The sequence below is a fragment of the Saccopteryx bilineata genome, chromosome 2 (assembly GCF_036850765.1).
Source record: "Saccopteryx bilineata isolate mSacBil1 chromosome 2, mSacBil1_pri_phased_curated, whole genome shotgun sequence".
NCBI lineage: Eukaryota > Metazoa > Chordata > Mammalia > Chiroptera > Emballonuridae > Saccopteryx > Saccopteryx bilineata.
This window is the reverse complement of record NC_089491.1, coordinates 223,283,271-223,308,931: the sequence shown is the minus strand read 5'-3', so window position 1 is coordinate 223,308,931 and position 25,661 is coordinate 223,283,271. Positions and strand designations below refer to the sequence as shown.

Below are 25,661 nucleotides of genomic sequence, written 5' to 3'. Positions count from 1 at the left end.
GGAGTTTGGAGGGGGGGTGTAGTACATTATCTGATGAGTAGAGGCCCAGATGCTGCTAAAGCTCCTACAAGATGCAGGGCAGGACCCGCAGGAAGGATTATCCAGTCCCCAAAGCTGGCGGTACCGTGGTGGAGAAACCCTGTGTGAGAGTGGGACATCCACAGTCTCTCTGCCCTGCCCCCAGACAAAAGGCAATCTGGGGAGAAAGAAGGAGCATGTTTCCTTTCCTTCCCCTCTCCTGCTGCCCCATGCTCGCCTGCAGGGACCAGTGCTCTGGTCAGCTCTCCCCCACATGGTACTCTGAGCTCAGCCTGGCTCTGGGCTTCAAACTGAGGCTTTGCCATAAAATGATGGTATTTTTATCTCCATGTGACTCCTCTCTCTCTCTCCTTATCTCTCTCCCTTTCTCTTCAGGTGTGGGAAGGGAACCAGGATGTATCATTAGCATCTTTAAAATCGCAGCATCAGTTACCCTAAAACTTAAAATAGATAACAGGCCTTAACTAAATTCTCCAAATGTCACCACATAATAAACAAGGAGGAGACCGAGCTCCGGGAGGACCAAGTCAGATGTGTGTGCAGAGGACCACCTGGAGGGGCACTAGCGCCCTGCCAACAAATTCTGAACCTGCATGAGGACAAAACTGAGGGCCTCCAATTCAAGGAAAGCTTAACTAGAGGCTCTGGTTTTACTGGCCTCTAAAGAGATCAGACTGTAGGGCTACTCTAGAATAGCCTTTAAAATATGTTTTTAATTGAAAAAAAAATTGTAACTGTGTGGTGCTGGAGGTTAGCTAGATTTATCGTGGTGATCATTTCACACTCTCTACATATACTGAATCTAGATTATGTTGTTGTACCTAAAGCCAATATCTATTATATGTTAATTATATATCAATTTCAAAGTTAAATTATATTAACATTAAAGAATTATATTTTGTAAAGGATCAGTAAGCACCTGGGAAAAGGCCTCTTTAGGCGATGATGACCATCCTGGAGTCCAGCCAGGAGTATCAAAGGTCCTTCCTTCCAAGGATGGAACCCATGTGGTGATCACTGTGCTTTCTTCTCGTCTTGCAGTGTGGGTCCAATGTGTCCCTTTGAATGAACGTAGATTTATTTGTGAGGTCTGCCTATAACACACAGGCAGCCTGGTCTCTACAGATTCAATTAAGCAGTCAGAATTTGAATACAGGGCTTCCCAGTGGGTTTTCCAGGACTTCTTTTTTTTTCAGTTCACACCTTATTTCCTCACAGATGCCTGTACAAATTCTTTTTTTTTTTTTTGGTATTTTTCTGAAGCTAGAAACGGGGAGAGACAGTCAGACTCCCGCATGCGCCTGACCGGGATCCACCTGGCACGCCCACCAGAGGGCGACGCTCTGCCCCTCCAGGGCGTCGCTCTGCCGCAACCAGAGCCACTCTAGCGCCTGGGGCAGAAGCCAAGGAACCATCCCCAGCGCCCGGGCCATCTTTGCTCCAATGGAGCCTCGGCTGCGGGAGGGGAAGAGAGAGACAGAGAGGAAGGAGAGGGAGAGGGGTGGAGAAGCAGATGGGTGCTTCTCCTGTGTGCCCTGGCTGGGAATCGAACCCGGGACTTCTGCACGCCAGGCCGACGCTCTACCACTGAACCAACCGGCCAGGGCCTGTACAAATTCTTCCAAAACTAGGGAGTTAGTTTTTCTGCTTGCTTAAGATATGTGATCTTTAGCAACCTCTGGCTTTGTCAACTCCACCTCCGAGGGTCCCACAGGGTGAGGCATCTCCTCACACATGTATTTATGCAGAAGAAAAAAATGTAACATGTTTTTGGAAGAGGAGAAAAGTAAGAGAATCTGGGGTTTGACTCATCATCTTTATTTGCACCTATGACACAAAACAAATGTGCTCACTGGTATGAAATTTAAGCAGAGGTGCTCACTGGTGTGAAAATTAAGCAATTCAATTTAGAGAACTTGCTAAGGCAGCCAGAGATATACTGGCAAAGGAACCAATACTCTTTCCTCTTCCATTGTCCACACGCCTGCTGCTGCCTACACTGTTCTATTATGTTGATTCCCATGCCCTCTCTCTCCCACCAGAATGAAAATTCCAGACAGGCTAGAACCAAATCCCATTCGTCCCTGCATGCCTAATGCCTAGTGCAGTGCTGATGCAAGTGAGATACTTACAAATGTTCCTCGACCTGAATTCAGTTCACAGCATACGTGAGCTTACAAGTCTCAAAAAAGGAAATACAACTAGTGAAGGAACATGAAGAATTTATCTCAATTAAAGAAATTGGACTTTGGGTGATGGGAATACAGCATAATCAAATGTCAAAATAACCTAGAGATGTTTTCTCTGAACATATGTACCCTGATTTATCAATGTCACCCCATTAAAATTAATTAAAAAAAGAAAAAACTAAAAAAAAAAAATCAACCAACCAAGACATAAATAAGGGGAACAACAGATAGATAGTTCTCTCTTTCTCTCTCCCTTCTTCTCTCTCTTTAAAATCAATTTAAAAAAATGAATGTTGTTCATGGTAATCAGTTTCCCGGAGTAGACCAAAAGTGCTAATACATCCCAGAATAGACTAGTCACAGTATTAATCATGTTAGTCTGAGTATAAATGGTAGGGGAAGGTGGCAGTCCTTGCAGGAATAAAGACAAGCAGAAGAGAGGAAAGACTATTATGTTCTATCCTCTGAGCCAATGGATGTTTTTCTAGAAAGATCCAAATTATTGAAGTGTATCCTTATCTATCCCCTCACCTCAATTTCTGCCTTACTCTCTCAGGATCTGGTACACCTCTCATCAAGCTCCCCTCCCCTCCTGGCACTCTGTATTCACCACCACAGTCCCTTCACTGGTCCATCTGAACTCCTAAAGTCTCCAAGTTCCAAAAATTACTTGCTCTCTCCTCCTCTTAGTCATAGCCCCTCCATCTATTTTTCCAACACAGTTGGTGTCAGGTGTCATTAAACAAGTTTACAGAAATGTGTGAATAACTGAAAGTCCCTATGTTTCCAGAGTCACTTGATTTTTTAGGAAGGAATCTTGCAGAAACAAGTTATCTTTAATTGGTAGTATATTATGACATTTAGAAAACAAATAGTACAAAAAACCAAGACAGTATAAATTGGGAAGAGTGTTGGAATAGTATGGAACTTGGCCGTTCCCATGGAAGAACACTGCATGTGAGTTGCTTAATCCTTTAAGATGTGTCTATGATTTTCACAAACTCCTCCCTCTGACCCACAGATTTTCCTGATCTGGACAAAGTTGGATTTAAGTTAATCCTTGTTTTGGTCATTGCCGACTGGTACAAGCAGCCCCAGAATAACAAATGTTTGAAAAATTTTTTAAAAATGCATTTGCATTCATTTAAAATGAAAGTGTACACACATTTTAGAAGGCAACTTGGTCACAGATCCTGAAAAATGTGAGCGGAGCTGTGGAGGACCCTGCACTCCTACGCTCTGCCCTGGGGCAGCTTAGTAAACCAGCCTCAGAAAAGCATGCCAAGATTCTGAAAAACCTTTCATCTGACATTTCCCTGTTGGGGAGCCTATATTATAGTATTAATATTTACCTTTCGTGAAGTACCTAACTATAATTGTGCTAAGACACCTTAAATGTCATTGTATCCTTCCATCCTCAACAGGCAACAACAATAATCCTGTGGGATGGGAAGTAGTCTCATTTTAAGAATGAGAAACAGAGGCTCCTATTTATTAGTTCAAGTATGGATGGCCACGAAGGCCACATGACTAAACAGTGGCAGAGCCACGACTCAAACCAGACCTGTGACATTTGCCAGCCCAGGGTTTTCCTTCCATGATGCATTCTGAGGTTACAATATCAAATAGCATAGATGATTTTTGCATCAAGTCATCCTTTCCAACCTTATTTAAAATCCCACAAAGTTGGAAATTATCTAAATAAGCCATAACAGCCCTAGCCTGATAGCTCGGTTGGCTAGAGCATCATCCCGAAGCATGGAGGTTGCGGGTTCGATGCCCAGTCAGGGCACATATAGGAACAGATCTATGTTCCTGTCTCTCTCTCTCACTCCCTCTTCCTTTCTTATTAAAATCAATAAATAAAATTTTTAAAAAATTTTTAAAATAAGCCATAAGAAGAAAATTGATTGTGGAGTACAATATTATGGTTCAAGAATTATATTTAAAAAGACTATAAAATACTATAGAAATACAATGTAAACAGAAAGTATAATTGTGATTACACAGTGATTTCAATTAGAGAAACAAGTATATAAGCAAAAAAATAATAAAAAAGAATATAAGGAATATTCCAGAATTATGGGAGTTAGGAAATAATAGATATTTTCCCTATTATTTTTTACAATAGATGGCTTTTACTAATGGGTTTCTGAATTTTGACTGTAAGTTATAAAGGTAGGTTTTGATTTCATTGCAACACAAATAATGTATATTATAAAAATCACACATTTGCTAAAAAGAGAGACACAGCTTTATAAGGAAATAAATCAGCACTTTACCCATCTACTGGAGAAGTTGGCACTTAAAAGCTCCACAACCTCTCTGGGTAGTGAGTCATATGTCATAGATCAACAACTAATTACAGGGCTGATGGCACTAAGTCACAGCGAGGAGAAAACAATCCTGGGTCGGCCTTGTTTCAGTCTCTTCTTATGAACTTAAACCAGAGGGAAGAGCCTGGGGCCGCTCCTTCCTACTTGTAGGCTTGCTTTACCTGACATTTACGGTACTGACCAACTTCCTGCTGACCTCTTCTTGGACCATTCTGTTCACCGGGCTGCCCCATTGAGTTCTGCTGAGCTGGACAGCAACGGGACCCAGGTCAAACTAAATTATACAAGCCTCCATTTATTTACCAAACAGATACAAAAACTAGTTTATGTTCATGCAAATCAATATGTATATTTAGTGTTATTTCTGGCCAATAAATATTCAGAGGAGGGTAGTTAATATTATTAGTATTAAAATATAAATAGTAGCAATAATAAAGATCTTATGTAAATTTTGTTTGCTTTGCACACTTCCGCTGAGGATAGGATTATGTTTCCTCCTCTCATTATCTTTCTATAACTCAGCCATTGACCAAGATGAAAAGAAGTGCCCACCAGATCTGGACAGGGGACCACATGACAAAGGGAGGAGCCTGGTCTGCTGTGACAGTGGGTAGGGTCCTGCCCCTGAGGTCTCTGACAGAGAAGCTCCACCTTCGTGGGGTGGGGGGATGCAGTGACTGAGAGATGATGTATATATAAGAAAGGGGCACGTTCACCAACAACTTCTGCCTTTTTTTTTTTGTAACTTAATGTCAATGTATTGGATTGCTGGGTCTGCCATAGCAGACACCATAAACTGGGGGGCTTGAACAACAGAGATTCATTTTGTCTCAGTTCTGGTGGCTATGAGTCTAGATCAGGTTTGGTGTCTTCTGAGGTTCCTTCCTCTGCTCATAGATGGCTTCTTTCTCTGTGTCCCCACATGGTCTTCCCTCTGCGTACACGTGTCCTATTCCCTGCCTTAGGACATGAAGCATATTGGATGAGGGCCCAGCCTAAATGACATCATTTTACCTTAATTACCTCTTTAAAGGTTCCATCTCTAAATCCAGGCACATTCTGACATATTAGGAGGTAGGGCTTCCATATAAGAAACTTTCTTTGGGGGGGGCACTCAATTCAGCCCACAGCACTGAGAATACTATGAAGCTTTTATTTCCTATGGTCACTCTCACTTAAAACATGTCTATTACAGTTTTCTCCCATGAAGAAAACCTCCTAACCCTGGTGGGCGGTGTAGTCTCAGCTGCTCAGTTCACTGAAGTCTCCAGTTCTCAGACGTGAGTTTCAGAAGCTGGCCACTATCACAGGGAGAGACTTCCAGCAGGAAAGACCAGTTCTGGACAAAGCACATGAGGCTTTTCCTGGCCACATTTAAACCAAGAGCCACAGCAAAACTTCACGAAGCAAATCTTTGCTAGGCTCGAGGTGAGAACTGTATATGAGTGAAGGAAGCTCCTATCATGGACAGCCCTTGCTGGTAACTGTAAACTGCCCTTGAAGAGCTCTGTAAATTCTGAGAGAAAGGAAACCTAAAGGCACTGTAAGAAGGAAGAAAGTGAGACAGACAGCCTTCTTTCAGATCTGAGACTTGCAACCTCAAATATTCAGATAGCTTTGAGCCATGCCTGCCCAAATCTGACATGCTTGACTGCAGCCTCCTGGCAAAGCCAAAGGGAGCTCAGGGGATGAGTGAGTTGGTCAGAAACCTAATGCCTTGTGCTTGGTCCCTGCCAGATAAACTCAGGCTGCCAAGTGAGGAGCTGTCCACAGGTACCCTCTTCCCCAGTACATTTCCATATAGGACAGGCACGATAAGCTCTTCTTTAAAATTCAAGATTTCCAAGTAGCATCAAGCCTCATTTACATCTTAGTGCAAATTAACTTAATCACACAATTTCTTGCATTAGTTGAGTGCTGCTGTGTGTTTCAAGAATGGACAGCTTCAGCTTGGATAAGGTGGATGGAAGGGAAGGTCTGGATCCATTTGGATGGAGTTAGGGTCTTTGACCCAAGCAAGGCAGGCTGGGGACCACATATTTCTCGATGGGTGGGGACCCTGGGGCTGAGAGAGGGCTCAGAGAAACAGGAAAGATAGCCAGCAATGACTCTTTTGAAATTTTGCCCAGAGACTTTAAGATAAGTGGCAAGGCCCTGAAAACATATCCTGTATTTTGCCAGGTACTAGTCAAAATATCAGAAGTTGAGAATGAGCTAATTCCATACTGCTTTCCACAGTGGCTGTACCAATCTGCATTCCCACCAACACTGCCTAGGGGTTCCCTTTTCTCCTCACCCCTTCAAGACTTGTTGTGTGTTGATTTATTGATGATAGCCATTCTGACAGGTGTGAGGAGGTATCTCATTGTGGTTTTAATTCACATTTCTCTAATGATTAGTGACATTGAACATTTTTTCATATGTCTCTTACCCATCTATATGTCCTCCTTAGAAAGTGCCTATTCAGGTTCTTTGCCCATTTTTTATTGGATTATTTGTTGTTTTTGGTGTTGAGTTTTATAAGTTCTTTATAAATTTTGGATATTAAACTTTTATCAGAGGTATCAACAAATATGTTCTCCCATTCAATGGGTTGTCCTTTAATTTTGTTGATAGTTTCCTTTGATGTGCAAAAGCTTTTTAGTTTGATATAGTCTGATTGGTTTATCTTTTCTCTTGTTTTCTTTGGCTGAGGAGATATATCAGAAAAAATAGTCCTACAAAAAATGTCTGAGATTTTACTGCCTATATATTCTTCTAGGATTTTTATAGTTTTTTGTCTAATATTTAAATCTTTAATCCAGTTTAAGTTTATTCTTGGTGTATGATGTAAGAAGATGGTCTGGTTTTATTTTTTTACACATATGTGTTAAATTTTCCCAACACCATTTATTGAATAAAATGTCTTTACTCCATTTATGTTCTTGACTCTTTTGTTAAATATTAATTTAATTGACCATATTGGTGTGGGTTGATTTCTCAGCTCTCTGTTTTGTTCCATTGATCTATATGTCTATTTTTTATACCAGTACCATACTGTTTTGGTTACTCTGGCCTTGTAGTACAGTTTGATATCAGGTAGCATAATTCCTCTAACTTTATCCTTCTTTTTCAAGATTGCTGTGGCTATCAGGGTCTTTTGTGATTCCAGATAAATTTTTGGAATATCTGTTCTAGTTCTGTGAAATACACCATTGGTATCTTGATAGAAATTGCATGGAATCCATAGATTGCTTTGGGTAATGTGCACATTTTAATGGTGTTAATTCTTCCTATCTATGAACATGGTATATGCTTCTACTTGTTTGTATATTCTTCAATATCTTTCTTCAGTGTCTTATAATTTTATGAATACAAGTCTTTTACATCATGGTTAAATTTATTCCTAGGTGGTTTATTCTTTTTGAAGAAATTGTGCGTGGGATTGTTTTCTTGGTTTCCCTTTCTGATAGATCATTATTGGTGTATAAAAATGCAACTGGTTTTAGTAAATTCCTTTATTAGTTCCAGTATTTTTTTAGTGGAATCTTCAGGGTTCTCTATGTACAATATAATTTCATCTGCAAATAATGACAAATTTACTTCTCCCTTTCCAAGTTGGATGTCTTTTATTTCTTCTTCTTGTCTGACTGTTGTGGCTAGGACTTGCAGTACTATTGAATAGAGAGGTAAAAGCAAACATTCCTGTCTTCTTCCTGATCTTAAGGAAAACACTTGTAGTTTTTTCTCATTGAGTAAGTTTTTTCACCCAGTGATTCCACTTCTGGGAATATATCCTAAGAGACCTGAAACATTTTAGGAAGAATAAACATCATTAAAATCTCTATATTACCCAAAGCAATTTATAAATTCAATGTAATTCCGATTAAAATACCAATGACTTACTTCAAAGATATAGAACACATATTCCAAAAATTTATATGGAACCAAAAGAGAACACGAATAGCCTCAGCAATCTTGAAAAGGAAGAATAAAGCGGGAGGGATCACACTTCCAGATATCAAGTTATATTATAAGGCCATTGTACTCAAAACAGCATGGTACTGGCATAAGAACAGGCATATAGATCAATGGAACAGAACAGAAAAAAAACCCCACAGCTCTATGGACAACTGATATTTGACAAAGGAGGTAAGGAAATACAATGGAGTAAAGATAGCCTCTTCAACAAATGGTGTTGGGAAAATTGGACAGCTACCTGCAAAAAAATGAAACTAGATCACCAACTTACACTACTCACAAAAATAAACTCAAAATGGATAAAAGACTTGAATGTAAGCAGCTTAGAAGAAAACATAGGCAGTAAGCTCTCTGACATCTCTCGCAGCAATATATTTGCTGATTTGTCTCCACAGGCAAGTGAAATAAAAGACAGGATAAACAAATGGGACTTTAGCAAATTAAAAAGCTTCTGTACAGCTAAAGACAAAAAGAACAGAATAAAAAGACAAACTACACAATGGGAGAATATATTTGACATTGCATCTGATAAGGGGTTAATAACCAAAATTTATAAAGAACTTGTAAAACTTAATACCAGGAAGACAAACAATCCAATCCAAAAATGGGGAAAAGAAATGAATAGACACTTCTCCAAAGAGGACACACAGATGGCCAATAGGCATATAAAAAATGTTCAACATCACTAATGATTAGAGAAATGCAAATTAAAACCACAATGAGATATCACCTCACACCAGTCAGAATGGTGCTCATCAATAAAACAACACAGAATAAGTGCTGGCGAAGATGTGGAGAAAAGGGAACCCTCCTGCACTGCTGGTGGAAATGCAGACTGGTGCAGCCACTGTGGAAAACAGTATGGAGATTCCTCAAGAAATTAAAAATCGAACTGCCTTTTGACCCAGCTATACCACTGTTAGGAATATACCCCAAGAACACCATAGCACTGTTTGAAAAGAAGAAATGCACCCCCATGTTTATGGCAGCATTGTTCACAATAGCAAAGATCTGGAAACAGCCCAAGTGTCCATCAGAGGACGAGTGGATTAAAAAGCTTTGGTATATATGTACTATGGAATACTACTCAGCCATAAGAAATGATGACATAGGATCTTTTACAACAACATGGATGGGCCTTGATAACATTATACTGAGTGAAAGAAGTAAATCAGAAAAAACTAAGAACTATATGATTCCGTACATAGATGGGACATAAAGATGAGACTCAGAGACATGGACAACAGTGTTGAGGTTACAGGGTGGGGGGAGGAGAGGGAGGGGGTTGGGGGACGGGAGGGGCACAAAGATCATGGCTTTTCAGCATTTGCCATATTCCCCCTTTAATCTATAGACAGACAGCAAATATTTACTTATGGTGTTTCCACTATAAAGACTGCTGTCTTAGGGACAAATGCTGATGAACTATTTCAGCAGTTCCTCCTTCTTCAAAGACTTATATGTCAACATAGAGCTCCATGTTTCATAGGACACACTCAAGCTCACTCCATGCTCCCTGGAGCTTTAACACAAGGGAATGCCCTTTTTTTTTTCTCTTCTCTTTTCTTTTCCTTTTTTTTTTTTTTTTTTTTTTGTTATTGTTGTATTTTTTCTTTTATTTATTTATTTTTTGTATTTTTCTGAAGATGGAAATGGGGAGGCAGTCGGACGGGCTCCCACATGCACCTGACCGGGATCCACCTGGCATGCCTACCAGGGGGGAATGCTCTGCCCATCTGGGGTGTTGCTCTGTTGCAACCAGGGCCATTCTGGCAACTGAGGCGGAGGCCATGAGGCAATCCTTAGTGCCCAGGGTGGCTTTGCTCTGGTTGAGCCTTGGCTGTGCGAGGGGAAGAGAGAAGCAGAGAGGAAGGAGAGGGGGAGGGGTGGAGAAGTAGATGGGCACTTCTGTGTGCTCTGGCCGGGAATCGAACCCAGGAATCCTGCACACCAGGCCAATGCTCTACCAACTGGCCAACTGGCCAGGGCCTAGGAATGCCCTTGTTGATCAAGATACCCAAAAGAAAATTATATGGAGCAACCATGACAGACTGAGCAAGTGAGTCTCATACTATTCATCACCAGAACGCTGCAGCCCGGTGTAAACAGTTTCAACTTTCTCGGGAAGCAGCACGGCAGATTGGGAAATCCTGTCCAAGGGGTCCGATACTGCCCCTTCATTTGGAGTTAACCCTCAAGGACCCCTACCAGGACAACTTTGGCAGATGGATGTTACTCATATACCTTCATTTGGCAAACAGTCATATGTCCACATTACAGTGGATACATATTCCGGATCTATAGTAACCTCTGTCAGAACAGGAGAGGCTGCTAAGCATGTTATATAGCTCATGGTCTGTATGCATTGTTCTATTATTGGATTTCCTAAACTGGCTAAACTGAAAATGCTCCTGCATATGGAGCAAAAGCATTTACTGTATTTTGTCACGCTTACAATCTTTAAAGTTAAGGTATTATTAAAGTGTACTCAGCAAACATTTTAAGGTCAATTTAAAAAAGAAATTTTAGAAGAGGGTAGTCATATCCTGGAACTCCTATGGGTCTACCATATCATGCATTTACTTAAAAATAAAATTTACATTTCTTTTGAATGCTGATGAACAGGAGACACCAAACCTTTTCACCTGCAAACTACTACCTTCTTTATTAGATCCAGCTAATAACACTGTTTTGTCTTTTTCTAAATAGCTCCAGATATATGGAAAAGATTTATATAGGCAGATGAGGATCCTCAAACCCCTCAGCGAGATCTTCTGAGCATGCTTTTAAGATACCTAGAGGCAGAAAAAGCCCAATGGAGATCAGGGGAACTACCAGATTTTAGGATACACCCTTAAAGGCTCCAACGCCCCAAAGGGGTCTCATAGGATGCCATCTGGGTCCTGCTTCAATAGTGGAAAGGAAGGTCATTGAGCTGAAGCCTGCCAGGCTTACATGCCTCTGCTGTGAGGAAACAGGGACATTGGAAGGTAGGCTTCCCCCTCGCTTCTCTAAGGGAGGGTTCAGTCTCTCCCAGCCCTGCTCCAGCCACCTATGACCTAACCTTGCCGAGAAAGCTGGGGTTTGCCACTGAAGGCTGAAGGTGCCCAGGGCCGTCGGCCCCATCTACAACACTGTGGACGAGCCAAGGGTATTTCTTCCAAGAAGCAAGTAAACTGATCTCATTTGCACAAGGGCCACTTAAAAATGTTTTGCCTGAATAGTCAGGTTTTTAATTCTTCCCTCAAAGATATCTGTTGTGGGTGTTGATAGTCCTGTTTTCTGCTGCTTTGCTTAATATATAGTGTTTCCTTTATCCCTCCTACCTCAATGCCCCACTCATATTTCAGACTGGGACCTTCTCCTAATTTAGAACTCTCTTTCCCCCTTTTGCCAACTTCTATTATGAATCTACCTTTGCCACCCAGCTTAGTGTATCCTAAGGTTCTCTTTACCATGCCACAGTCGCAGAGCTCCAGGGAAAAGCACCCTGGTCTCATCTCTCCAGGCAGAGGAGAACTGAAGCTCCATATCCACGCATGCTGCAAATGGCTTTTTCCAGTCTACCTGAATCATTACCAGCTAGAAGCAGCGGTCATTGGGACTCGGACATGAGCTGCAAAGTATAGAATGGTGACAACAATTCCAGTGCCATGCGGACTTTTCCTGGATGTGGACTTTTCCTGGACTCCTGCTCCCTGTGATAGCTCCTAACAGACTGAACTGGGGTTGGGTTGCATTTCTCAGGGATTTGGCATGGTGATGGGGCCAACTTGTACTTGGTGAACATGTTAAGGACACTACTCTTTTATGGATTCTTGCTGTATTGGCCAAGAGTTTGCTTAAAGGCTTTTAATCACTGTAAAAAAAAATAGAAGACTGGATAAAGAAGATGGGGCACATATACACCATGGTATACTATTCAGCTAGAAGAAATGATGACATCAGATCACTTACAACAGAATGGTGGAAACTTGATAACATTATGCGGAGTGAAATAAGCGAATCAGAAAAAAACAAGAACTGCAGTATTCCATACATTGGTGGGACATAAAAGGGAGACTAAGAGACATGGACAGGAGTGTGGTGGTTACCGGGGGGGGGGGGGGTAGGGAAGGAGGGAGAGGGGGAGGGGGTACAAAGAAAACTGGATAGAGGGTGACGGAGGACAACAGAACTAAATGACAAGATAACCTGGAAATGTTTTCTTTGAATATATGTACCCTGATTTATTGATGTTACCCTATTAAAATAAAAATCTATTTATAGAAAAAAGAAACCTGAAACACTAATTCAAGAGAATATATGCACCTCTGTGTTCATTGCAGCATTATTTACAATAGCCAAGATCTGGAAACAGCCCACATGTCCATCAGTAGATGAGCGGGGGAAAAAAGCTGTGGTACATATGTAGTGTCATTTGCCAAGACTAGATAAGTCAGCATGCAGTCTCTCTATTCAAATTAATTCAAGGTTTCTTAGCTAAGTAGCCACTATGTACAATGCAGGTAGGACAAAGGCTGTTCCTCTCATATGGAACTTAGTGGGGAGAATAGCATGAGCTCCAAGGGTCCTCTCACAGCAGAATCTCCTATTGTCACAGTCAGGGCAATGATTAGAAGTGGAGAGAAAAAATGAACACAGAAAAGTGAAAATGATCTCTAGTTTCTGAGAGGGTGTGTGCCTAATATCTTTTATATCTGCATAAACAATCATGCACATGTGCACACTCACACACTCTCCCACCCCCTACCCCCAACTATTTGTCCCTGTGCACACCAAAGGGGCTTGTCTGCTACCTTCCAGAGCAGCGGTTCTCAGAGTGTGGTTTCCCAGACCAATAGCATCAGCCTTATCTGGGAGCTTGTTAGAAATGCATAACATAGCCCCAACCACAAACCTATGGAATCAGAAAACCTGTGTTTTAATGAGCCCTCCAAGTTATTATAATGTACACTGAAGTTGGAGAACCACTAGTCTAGACCAAGGGTTAGCTACCTGGCTGAACACTAGATTCATCTGGTATATTTCTAAAAAGAGTATATACCATGGCCCTACCCAGACTAAATAAGTCAGAATCTGCATGAATAGAGTTCAGGCCCAGAACTGCCATATTTCTCTATATATCATATAAGACACTCCCATATTTAAGACACACTTTAATTTTGGGGCCCAAAATTTGAAAAAAAAAAGTATTATGTAAAGTTATTGAACTCAAGTTTTATTTATCATAAAATTTATACAACTCTTCATCACTGTCAAAATTCCCATCCATTAGTTTGTCCTCATCTGTGTTTAATGATGAATCACTGTCTTCATATATTGCCCCGTCCTCAGTTCCATTTATGGCATTTGAAATGCCACACTTCTTAAATGACTTGACAGTGATCTCAATCTTGTTATTATCCTAGGATCTTTTCACCCAGGTACAAACTTCTCCTATAGTTGGTTTCTTTATTCTTCTTGCTGCTGTCAAATTGTTCCCAGAAGACTTCATCCATTGGTTCTATTCATCTCTTATGGCAACTTTGAAGAGTTTGTTAATGCTAACATCAAGTGGTTAGAGCTAGGATGTCAAGCCTCCAGGTTGGTGGCAAGTTTTGTTTTTTGCTCTGTAGCAATCTTCTTTGTGTTTTTTGTTATGTGTGCCCTGAACTGATCAAGCACCAAAAGGGCAGGTTTACGTAAGAGCCCACCTGGTCTCCTTCTCCAAACTTTCTCAAACCAGATCTTCATTCCATCCTGATCCATCCAACCCTTGTCATGAACATGGATAATCACTCCTTGAGGAATGTCTTCTTTTGGCATTGTTTTGTGTTTGAAAATCAGCACAGGAGGCAGCTTGGTTCCATCAGCACAACTGCTAGAACAACTGTATAATGGCTCTTTTCATGTCCACTTGTCTTCACAGCTACAGTTTTCACCCCTTCTTATCAACAGTTCTGTTACTGGGGACATCAAATTGAAGGAAAACTTTGTCCATATTTGCAATCTGTCCCAACTCAAACTGATGTGTTTTCTGACATTGAATGACAAAACGATGAAATTCAAGGACCTTCTGCTCATAGCTTTCAGGCATCTTTTGGGCAAGTCTGGTGCATGTATGTATGCTTAGTCCATTCCATTTCGTGAACCTGAAGCACCAATTGTGTCCTCCTTTGAAATCAGTAACTTCTTTTTCATCAGCAATTCTTCTTGCCTTATGATGCACCATCTTTGTGGACACAGGAATTCCAATTGCCCTTTGCTGTTCAATCCATATCTTCAATTCCCTCTCTAAATCAGGCCATTTTGCTGACTTGCCACTCATGGCTTTCTTCTGCTGTGGCATTTTCAGTAGGGTTTCTTCTTCCTGTAGCCAGTCTTGGATTGACTTCTCAGTTGGAGGAGGTCCAAACTTATGTTCAGCAGCACGATTTCCATTCACTTTTGTAAACTGGATCACTTTTAACTTGAATTCAGCCCTGTGAGAAAATCTTTTCTGAGCCATTTCTGGGCAGAATGTGGCAAAATGTAACCTACCGTAATAAACTGGTAACAAGTACAAAACAGTGAGCACAAAGACAAGTGCAAAAAAGCAGGAAATTCAAGTAAAAAAAAAATCTACAACCCACTGTATAAGACACACCCAGTTTTTAGACCCCAAATTTTTCAGAAAAGAGTGCATCTTATACATGGGGAAATATGGTATCTTTTTAAAGATCTCTCCCAGGTGACTCAAATGTGCAGCCAATGCTGACTAACCGCTGCTTTGGGTCCCACATTGAGGGGTTAATTAGTAGTTCTCGTATTGAACATTCTTCTCTTCATTCCTTTGTTCTCACAAATGCAAATACCTAGTAACGCCAAGCACTGCAGTGGCAATGGGGATCTAAGATGGCCATGGGTTACACATTTCTAGAGTTGATAGTTGGGTGGGCATCATGAAAAGCCCACCATTTACAGCCACACAAGCTGTACACTACACAACCTCCAGTGGGTGCCATTCACATCTCTGTACACATCCCGTACAGCCACACACAACATCTGAGCTTGAAGCCCAAGGAAAGCCTGGCACCTACAGATGTATAGAATACATATGATTCAAGCCTCTGCTGTGGGCACTGTCAAAGACTTTACAGGAAGTCTCAATAGCACCAGTGAATTGATTTTGTATTATTCTGTTTTGTATAATTACTGCATTTATTAACTTCTAAGGGACACTATGGCTTATGACTTTGTTGAGCATGGTGGTTTTATTTTGTAATGAACTGTAACCAATATGTAATATTTTCCTTTTGAAGTTACTTTATGGAATGACGTCAGAGTAATGGCGGGGTAGAAAGAGATACCGATAAATCTCCCCCAAAACTCAACAAGATCTTCAACCAGAAACAGAAAAACCTATCCTTGGAGCCTCGAGATGTTTCGCAATACACCCAAAGATGCCATTAAGGAAGATAACATCAAATATCATAAATGAGGAAAAATCTATGGAGAAAAAATTTAATACATTGGAAAACTTGGAGCTAAATGACAGAGAATTCAAGATAGAAATCCTAAAAATACTCAGAGATATACAAGAAAACACAGAAAGGCAATTTAGGAAGCTCAGAAAACAACTCAATGAACACAAAGAATATATGTCCAAGGAAATTGAAACTATAAAAACAAATCAAACAGAGATGAAAAACTCAATTCACAAGCTGAAAAACGAGGTAACAAGCTTAGGTAATAGAACAGGCCAGATAGAAGAGAGGATTAGTGAAACAGAAGACAAGCAACTTGAGGCACAACAGAGAGAAGAAGAAAGAGACTCAAAAATTAAAAAAAAAATGAGATAGCCCTACAAGAATTATCTGACTCCATCAGAAAGAATAACATAAGAATAATAGGTATATCAGAGGGAGAAGAGAGAGAAAATGGAATGGAGAACATACTCAAACAAATAATAAATGGGAACTTCCCAAGCCTGTGGAAAGAACTAAAGCCTCAAATTCATGAAGCAAACAGAACTCCGAGTTTTCTTAACCCCAACAAACCTACTCCAAGGCACATCATAATGAAATTGGCACAAACCAATGGCAAAGAAAAAATTCTCAAGGCAGCCAGGGAAAAGAAGAATACAACATATAAAGGAAGGCCCATTAGATTATCATCAGATTTCTCAGCAGAAACTCTACAAGCTAGAAGAGAGTGGACCCCAATATTTAAAGTCCTGAAAGAGAGAAACTTTCAGCCACGAATACTATACCCATCAAAGCTATCCTTCAAATATGAAGGAGAAATAAAAACATTCACAGATACAGAAAAGATGAGGGAATTTATCATCAGAAAACCCCCACTCCAGGAATTACTAAAGGGGGTTCTCCAATCAGATACAAAGAACAAAAAAAAAAAACAAAGCCACAAGTAAAAGCTCCAAGAAGAACACAATAAAACCAAATTTAAACTGTGACAACAACAAAAAGAAAGGGGGGAGAGGATGGAGATTAACAGTAGCAAAGGACGATGGAGTGCAAAAGTACTCACAAAATAGTGCGCTACAATGAACAGGGTAGAAACCCTTTTCATTACTTAAAGGTAACCGCCATTGAAAAAACCACCACAGAAGCACATGAGATAAAAAAGATAGCAACAGAGGAAAGATGTATGGAATACAACCAAATAAAAACAAAAGATAGAAAAACAAAAGAGAAGAATCAAACAAGACACAAAACTAACAGAAAGCAATCTATAAAATGGCAATAGAAAACTCACAAGTGTCAATAATTACACTAAATATAAACGGATTAAACTCACCAATAAAAAGGCACAGAGTAGCAGAATGGATTAAAAAAGAAAATCCAACTGTATGCTGCCTACAAGAAACTCATCTAATTAACAAGGATAAAAACAAATTCAAAGTGAAAGGCTGGAAAACAATACTCCAAGCAAATAACATCCAAAAAAAAAGCAGGTGTAGCAATACTCATATCGTATAATGCTGACTACAAGACAGGAAAACTACTCAGAGACAAAAATGGCCATTTCATAATGGCTAAGGGGACACTGAATCAAGAAGACATAACAATTCTTAATATATATGCACAAACCCAAGGAGCACCAAAATATATAAGACAGATACTTATTGACCTTAAAACAAAAACTGACAAAAATAAAATCATACTTGGAGACCTCAATACACTGCTGACGGCTCTAAATCAGTCATCCAAAAGGAGAATCAACAAAGACATAGTGGCCTTAAACAAAACACTAGAGCACCTGGATATGATAGACATCTACAGGACATTTCATCCCAAAGTGACTGAGTATACATTTTTCTCCAGTGTACATGGAACATTCTCAAGAATTGACCATATGTTGGGCCACAAAAACAACATCAGCAAATTCAGAAAAATCAAAGTTGTACCAAGCATATTTTCTGATCATAAAGCCTTGAAACTAGAATTCAACTGCAAAAAGGAGGAAAAAAATCCCACAAAAATGTGAAAACTAAACAACATACTTTTAAAAAATGAATGGGTCAAAGAAGAAATAAGTGCAGAGATCAAAAGATATATACAGACTAATGAAAATGAGAATACGACATATCAGAATCTATGGGATGCAGCAAAAGCAGTGATAAGAGAGAAGTTCATATCACTTCAGGCATATATGAACAAACAAGAGAGAGCCCAAGTGAACCACTTAACTTCACACCTTAAGGAACTAGAAAAAGAAGAACAAAGACAACCCAAAACCAGCCAAAGAAAGGAGATAATAAAAATCAGAGCAGAAATAAATGAAATAGAGAACAGTAAAACTATAAAAAAAATTAATAGAACAAAGAGCTGGTTCTTTGAAAAGATCAATAAAATTGACAAACTCTTGGCAAGACTTACCAAGGAAAAAAGAGAAAGAACTCATATAAACAAAATCCAAAATGAAAGAGGAGAAATCACCACGGACACTGTAGATATACAAAGAATTATTGTAGAATACTATAAAAAACTTTATGCCACTAAATTCAACAATCTAGAAGAAATGGATAAATTCCTAGAACAATACAACCTTCCTAGACTGAGTCAAGAAGAAGCAGAAAGCCTAAACAGACCAATTAGTAGAGAAGAAATAGAAAAAACCATTAAAAACCTCCCCAAAAATAAAAGTCCAGGCCCTGGCGGCTATACCAGCAAATTTTATCAAACATTGAAAGAAGACTTGGTTCCTATTCTACTCAAAGTCTTCCAAAAAATTGAAGAAGAAGCAATACTTCCAAACACATTTTATGAGGCCAACATAACCCTCACACCAAAACCAGGCAAGGATGGCACAAGGAAAGAAAACTACAGACCAATATCTCTAATGAATACAGATGCTAAAATACTAAACAAAATACTGGCAAATCGAATACAACAACATATTAAAAAAATAATACATCATGATCAAGTGGGATTCATCCCAGAATCTCAAGGATGGTTCAACATACGTAAAATGGTTAACATAATACAGCATATCAACAAAATAAAGAACAAAAACCACATGATCTTATCAATAGACTCACAAAAGGTTTTTGATAGAATACAACACAATTTTATGTTTAAGACTCTCAACAAAATGGGTATAGAAGGAAAATATCTCAACATGATAAAGGCCATATATGATAAACCATCAGCTAACATCATATTAAATGGCACTAAACTGAAGGCTTTCCCCCTTAAATCAGGAACAAGACAGGGTTGTCTACTCTCTCCACTCTTATTTATGTGGTACTAGAGGTTCTAGCCAGAGCAATCAGACAAGACAAAGAAATAAAAGGCATCCATATCGGAAAAGAAGAAGTAAAGGTATCACTTTTTGCAGATGATATGATCCTATACATCGAAAACCCCAAAGAATCCACAAAAAGACTACTAGAAACAATAAGCCAATACAGTAAGGTCGCAGGATACAAAATTAACATACAGAAGTCAATAGCCTTTCTATATGCCAACAATGAAACAACTGAGAACGAACTCAAAAGAATAATCCCCTTCACGATTGCAACAAAAAAAATAAAATACTTAGGAATAAACATAACAAAGAATGTAAAGGACTTATATAATGAAAACTATAAACCATTGTTAAGAGAAATCGAGAAAGATATAATGAGATGGAAGAATATTCCTTGTTCTTGGTTAGGAAGAATAAATATAATCAAGATGGCCATATTACCCAAAGCAATATACAAATTTAATGCAATTCCCATCAAAATTCCAATAACATTTTTTAAAGAAATAGAGCAAAAAATCATCAGATTTATATGGAACTATAAAAAACCCCGAATAGCCAAAGCAATCCAAAGTAAAAGAATGAAGCTGGGGGCATTACAATACCTAACTTCAAACTATATTATAGGGCCACGACAATCAAAACAGCATGGTATTGGCAGAAAAGTAGACACTCAGACCAATGGAACAGAATAGAAAGTCCAGAAATAAAACCATATATATATAGTCCAATAATTTTTGATAAAGGGGCCAACAACACACAATGGAGAAAAGAAAGCCTCTTCAATAAATGGTTCTGGGAAAACTGGAAAGCCACATGCAAAAGAATGAAACTGGACCACAGTTTGTCCCCCTGTACTAAAATTAACTCAAAATGGATCAAAGATCTAAACATAAGACCTGAAACAATAAAGTACATAGAAGAAGACATAGGTACTAAACTCATGGACCTGGGTTTTAAAGAGCATTTTATGAATTTGACTTCAATGGCAAGAGAAGTGAAGGCAAAAATTAATGAATGGGACTACATCAGACTAAGAAGTTTTTGCTCAGCAAGAGAAACTGATAACAAAATAAACAGAAAGCCAACTAAATGGGAAATGATATTTTCAAACAACAGCTCAGATAAGGGCCTAAAATCCAAAATATACAAAGAACTCATAAAACTCAACAACAAACAAACAAACAATCCAATAAAAAAATGGGAAGAGGACATGAACAGACACTTCTCCCAGGAGGAAGTACAAATGGCCAACAGATATATGAAAAGATGCTCATCTTCTTTAGTTATTAGAGAAATGCAAATCAAAACTGCAATGAGATACCACCTCACCCCTGTTAGATTAGCTATTATTAACAAGACAGGTAATAGCAAATGTTGGAGAGGCTGTGGAGAAAAAGGAACCTTCATACACTGTTGGTGGGAATGTAAAGTAGTACAACCATTATGGAAGAAAGCATGGTGGTTCCTCAAAAAACTGAAAATAGAACTACCTTATGACCCAGCAATCCCTCTACTGGGTATATACCCCCAAAACTCAGAAACATTGATAGTAAAGACACATGCAGCCCCATGTTCATTGCAGCATTGTTCACAGTGGCCAGGACATGGAAACAACCAAAAAGCCCATCAACAGATGACTGGATAAAGAAGATGTGGCACATATACAGTATGGAATACTACTCAGCCATAAGAAATGATGACATCGGATCATTTACAGCAAAATGGTGGGATCTTGATAACATTATACGAAGTGAAATAAGTAAATCAGAAAAAAACAGGAACTGCATTATTCCATATGTAGGTGGGACATAAAAGTGAAACTAAGAGACATTGATAAGAGTGTGGTGGTTGCAGGGGGAGGGAGAAAAGGGAGAGGGAAAGGGGGAGGGGGAGGGGCACAAAGAAAACTAGATAGAAGGTGACAGAGGACAATCTGACTTTGGGTGATGGGTATGCAACATAATTGAAAGACAAGATAACCTGGACTTGTTGATCTTTGAATATATGTATCCTGATTTATTGATGTCGCCCCATTAAAAAAATTATAATAAAAATAAATAAATAAAAAGAAGTTACTTTATTCCTGCTGGGGTAGGCTAAATAACAGCCCCCTAAATATCCCGGCCTTAATTCCTGGAACCAGTGAATGTTTCCTTGTATGGCAATAAGGACTTCACAGAGGTGATTAAGATAAAGATCCTGAGATAGGGAGATTATCTTGGATTATCTGGGTAGGCCATAAATGCAATTACAATTGTCCTTATAAGAGAGAGACCAAGGGATATTTGATACATGAGAAGAAAACAGTGTGACCACTGTTGACAAGGTGCTACACTTCTGGGGCTAGGAACCAAGGAATACAAGGAACAGAGCCCTAGAGTGGTAAAGATTAGAGACTGCTGTCTCCCTTATAGCCTCTGCAGGGACCATGATCCTCCTGACATTGACTTGGGTCCAGTGAAACTTATTTTGGACCTCTGAACTTCATAACCGTAAGAGACTAAATTGTGTTTGTGATTATTTGATACAGTAGCAGTATAAAACTGATATAGTTATGTGTACTCAAATTTTAAAAATTCAGAGAAATAGAGGTTTGGGAGAAAAGTTAAAAGCAAGTGAAATTATTGACCCCTCTCCTCTTTAGTTGGCCAGGCTCTGTGCTGGTTTACTTCACAGATTGCAACAATCAAGTGAGAAAGGTGACAGCATCATCATCCATTATCATCATCATTAATATTACCCCCACCACCGTCTTTATCATCATTATAATCATCTTTGTCTTCTATCATTATCATCATCACCGTCTTTATCGTTATCATAATTGTAATTATCACCATCACCATCACCACCACTATTTTGGTTTTAAAGATGAGAAAACTAAATTATAAAAAAAGTTAAATAATGTCCCTCAAACCACTCACCTGGTAAGTAGTGGAGATTGAAACCCATGTATACTTGTCTCAAAAGTACAATTTCCAAAATATACTTTCCCCTAAACAAATTAACACTTACTATCACTGAAAATGTTTTTTGCATTGAGTTCTAAAATTCTACTCCAATTAGAACATAGCAGTCTACCAGTTAATGATCTTTATGGCCTAAAAGCAAAGTGGCCAAAGCCACCACTTCCAAAGAGCTACAGAGCAGATTTCCCCACTAGCAACCTGAGAAGAGCAGCCCATCCCAAATGTGAGTGTTGTAGGTGGTCCACAGACACAGTTTATACAGCAATTTACAATGTAAAATGCAACTGACTACATGCCATTCAATACCATCGTCCCCAAAAGAAACTGTTTTTGCATCATCCACTCCTGGAGGCCACACTGCTCCATCTGCATTGCCATTTCTGTACTTTTTCTCCATCCGGACATAACGAGATTGTCAGCCTACTAGAGAGGTAAAATTTCATCTCCCACCCAAAAAATGCAATGAGGGTTTGCTCAGATTGGAAAGAAAAACATTCCATTTATATTAAAAAGTACAATCTTAGATGAAGAAAAATTATAAATTTTATTATAAATTAAATTTTATAAATGTTAACTCTATAATGCATAATTTTATAAATAAAATTTATTCATGGCACAAAGAGTTATTCAGAGACAATGTTTTTATTTGGTCAAAACTTCTCAGTATTTCTCACAAGTTTTTGATCTGAGGAACTCTCTTCATCATCCCTCAAAATTTGTCATTGCATTTGTGATAGAGTCAAATTCCCTAAAACAATCAATCAACTGAAAGTAAAGTCCAACAAAAAATAATAATTCTGGTGCTTTATACTTACATAGCAATTCCCATGTACCAGGCAATGTTCACAGTCTTCACAGATAGTAACTCTTTACTCTTCCCATTAGGAGCAGATACTTTAGTCATTCCTGTTTTGCAGATGAGGAAACCGAGGCACAAAGCTACCAGGAAGCAGAGCCAGAATTCTATCCTAAGCATACTGTCTCCAGAGCCTGTCTCTTTTAGCATAATGTTTCAAGCTCTCATCAAAATTCTAAAAGGACTTTAAGAGGAACTTGAATTTTTTACTTCAAAATTTACCCCAAAATCTAAAAAGGTGAGAAGAGCAAGAACTTGCCCTCCTAGAAAACAAGACTGATTATGAAACTCTGTTAATGAAGTCACTGCCGTGTTGGTATAGAAATAGATTAGCAGACTTCTGGAACAAACTAGAGTCCAGGAACCTGCACATATGTGGAAAAGTGGTATCCATGGGACAGAGATATAATGGGAAGAAAAAATGAAATAGTTCAATTAATGATTCTGGGGTTCTTTGTTATCTGGATGTAGGTAACTGAAATTTAATCCCTATCTCTCACCATACAGAAGTCAATTCTAGATGCATTAAGGCCTTAATGGAAAGAAAGGTAATACAAAATGTTCTAGAGGGGAGGAAAAGGAAATCTTACAGTAGGAAAGCATTTTTTTTTTTTTGTATTTTTCTGAAGTGAGAAGCAGGAGGCAGAGAGACAGACTCCCATATGTGCCCTACTGGGATCAACCCGGCATGCCCACCGGGGGGTGATGCTCTGCCCATCTGAGGCATTGCTTGGTCGCAATCAGAACCATTCTAGCGCCTGAGGTGGAGGCCATGGAGCCATCCTCAACGCCTGGGGCCAACTTTGCTCCAATGGAGCCTTGGCTGCAGGAGGGGAAGAGAGAGATAGAGAGAAAGTAAAGAGGAAGGGTGGAGAAGCAAATGAGCGCTTCTCCTGTGTGTTCTGGATGTGAATCAAACCCAGGACATCCACATGCCAGGCCGATGCTCTACCACTGGGCCAACCAGCCAGGGCTGGAAAGCAGTTTTTAAGACACAAAACACTAATCAACAATTGTAAAATTAATCTACGGTCACCTATTAATCAAGAAAAACAACAGTAAGGTAAAATATCATATATAAGCCACAAACTGGAAGATATTTATAGCTTTAGTAACAATATAACTTAAAAAGAATTAGCATAAAGAATGCATAATTACTCAAAAAACAAAACAAACCAAAAAACCAAAAAAAAAAAACAAGAGAAAAAAGATAAATCACTCAATTAATGCCCTGAGACTCTACCCACCCAACTTGCTGGCCCACCCAAGATGCTTCCAGCAGCTTTTCATACAACTAACCTGTCTAGCTTATGCTATAGACTTTGCTAAAATCTTTCAAAGATTCACAAGCCCTAAGCAAGCAGTGTCTGGCCTCATCAACTTGTAACTCTTGCTAAGCAGCCCCAAGCCCATCACTAGTGGCAGTGGCCTCAGTTCATAGCTTAACCTTTCCCAGGCATCCCTAAGCCAAGCACAAGTGGCAACAATCTGTAGATCACTTTGTAGCAACTACCACATAGCACTGGGCTAGGCACAGGCAGTGGTTGACCTTGGCCTATACCAGAGCCCCACCCAAGAGGTCTCAGAGCCAACATAGCTGGTGGTCAGCTTTAGACATATCAGAGCACCACCTACAACCTCCCCAAATGACACACCCAAACAGTGAACTTGGTAGGCACCAGATCTACGCTAAAGTTCATTCTGCAATATGTATATTAGATAAAATAAACTTTAAAACAAGAGACAAGAAGGACCCAGCAAATCCACTTCTGGGTATTTATCTGAAAAAACCCAAAACACTAATTTAAAAAAAAAATATTCATCCCAATGTTCACTGCAGCCTTATTTTACAGTAGTCAAAATATGAAAACAACCTATATGTTCATAGATAGATGAATGGATAAATAAGAGTTGATATATATACACAATGGAATATGATTCAGCCATAAAAAAAGAATTAAATCTTCTATTTCAAACAACATGGATGGACCTAGAGGATATTATATTAAGTGAAATAAGCATGACAGAAAAAGACAAATACCATATAATTTCACTTATAAGTGGAATAAAAAAACAAAATACATGAAAAAACAAAACAGAAATGAACATGTAGAACATTTTGATGGTTGCCAGATGGGAGGGGTGTTAGGGAGGATAAGTGATAAAAAAGAAGAGATTAAGATGTGCAAATTGCCAGTTATAAAAATAGTCATGGGGATGTAAACTACAGCATAGTAAACAGAGGCACTAATATTGTGTTAACTGCATATGGTGTCAGATTGGTAGTAGACTTACCAGGATGATCACATCACAAGTTATATAAATATCTAATCACTATGTTGTACACCTGAAACTAACATATGTATATTGTTTGTCAACTGTAATTAAAAAATATAAAATTATTTAAAATAAAGACGCATGCTTCTGCTGCTAGTATATATTTGTACTAAACAAAACCTGCGTACTATGCAAAAACCTATTAATCATGGAATATATTATTTACTAATTATGTATTCAAATCTATTTATCATCTATTTATTTATCTATGTATTTAGCTGACCAGAGATATTATGGAGACATT

At 39.0% G+C, this 25,661-nt stretch overlaps 1 protein-coding gene across 1 annotated transcript in view; it reads right to left on the bottom strand.

The window, feature by feature from the left end:
• The window catches only part of DSCAM (DS cell adhesion molecule), a 691,848-nt gene that overhangs the window by 552,157 nt on the left and 114,030 nt on the right, over window positions 1-25,661 (bottom strand). The gene's annotated exons all lie outside the window — the stretch shown is intronic.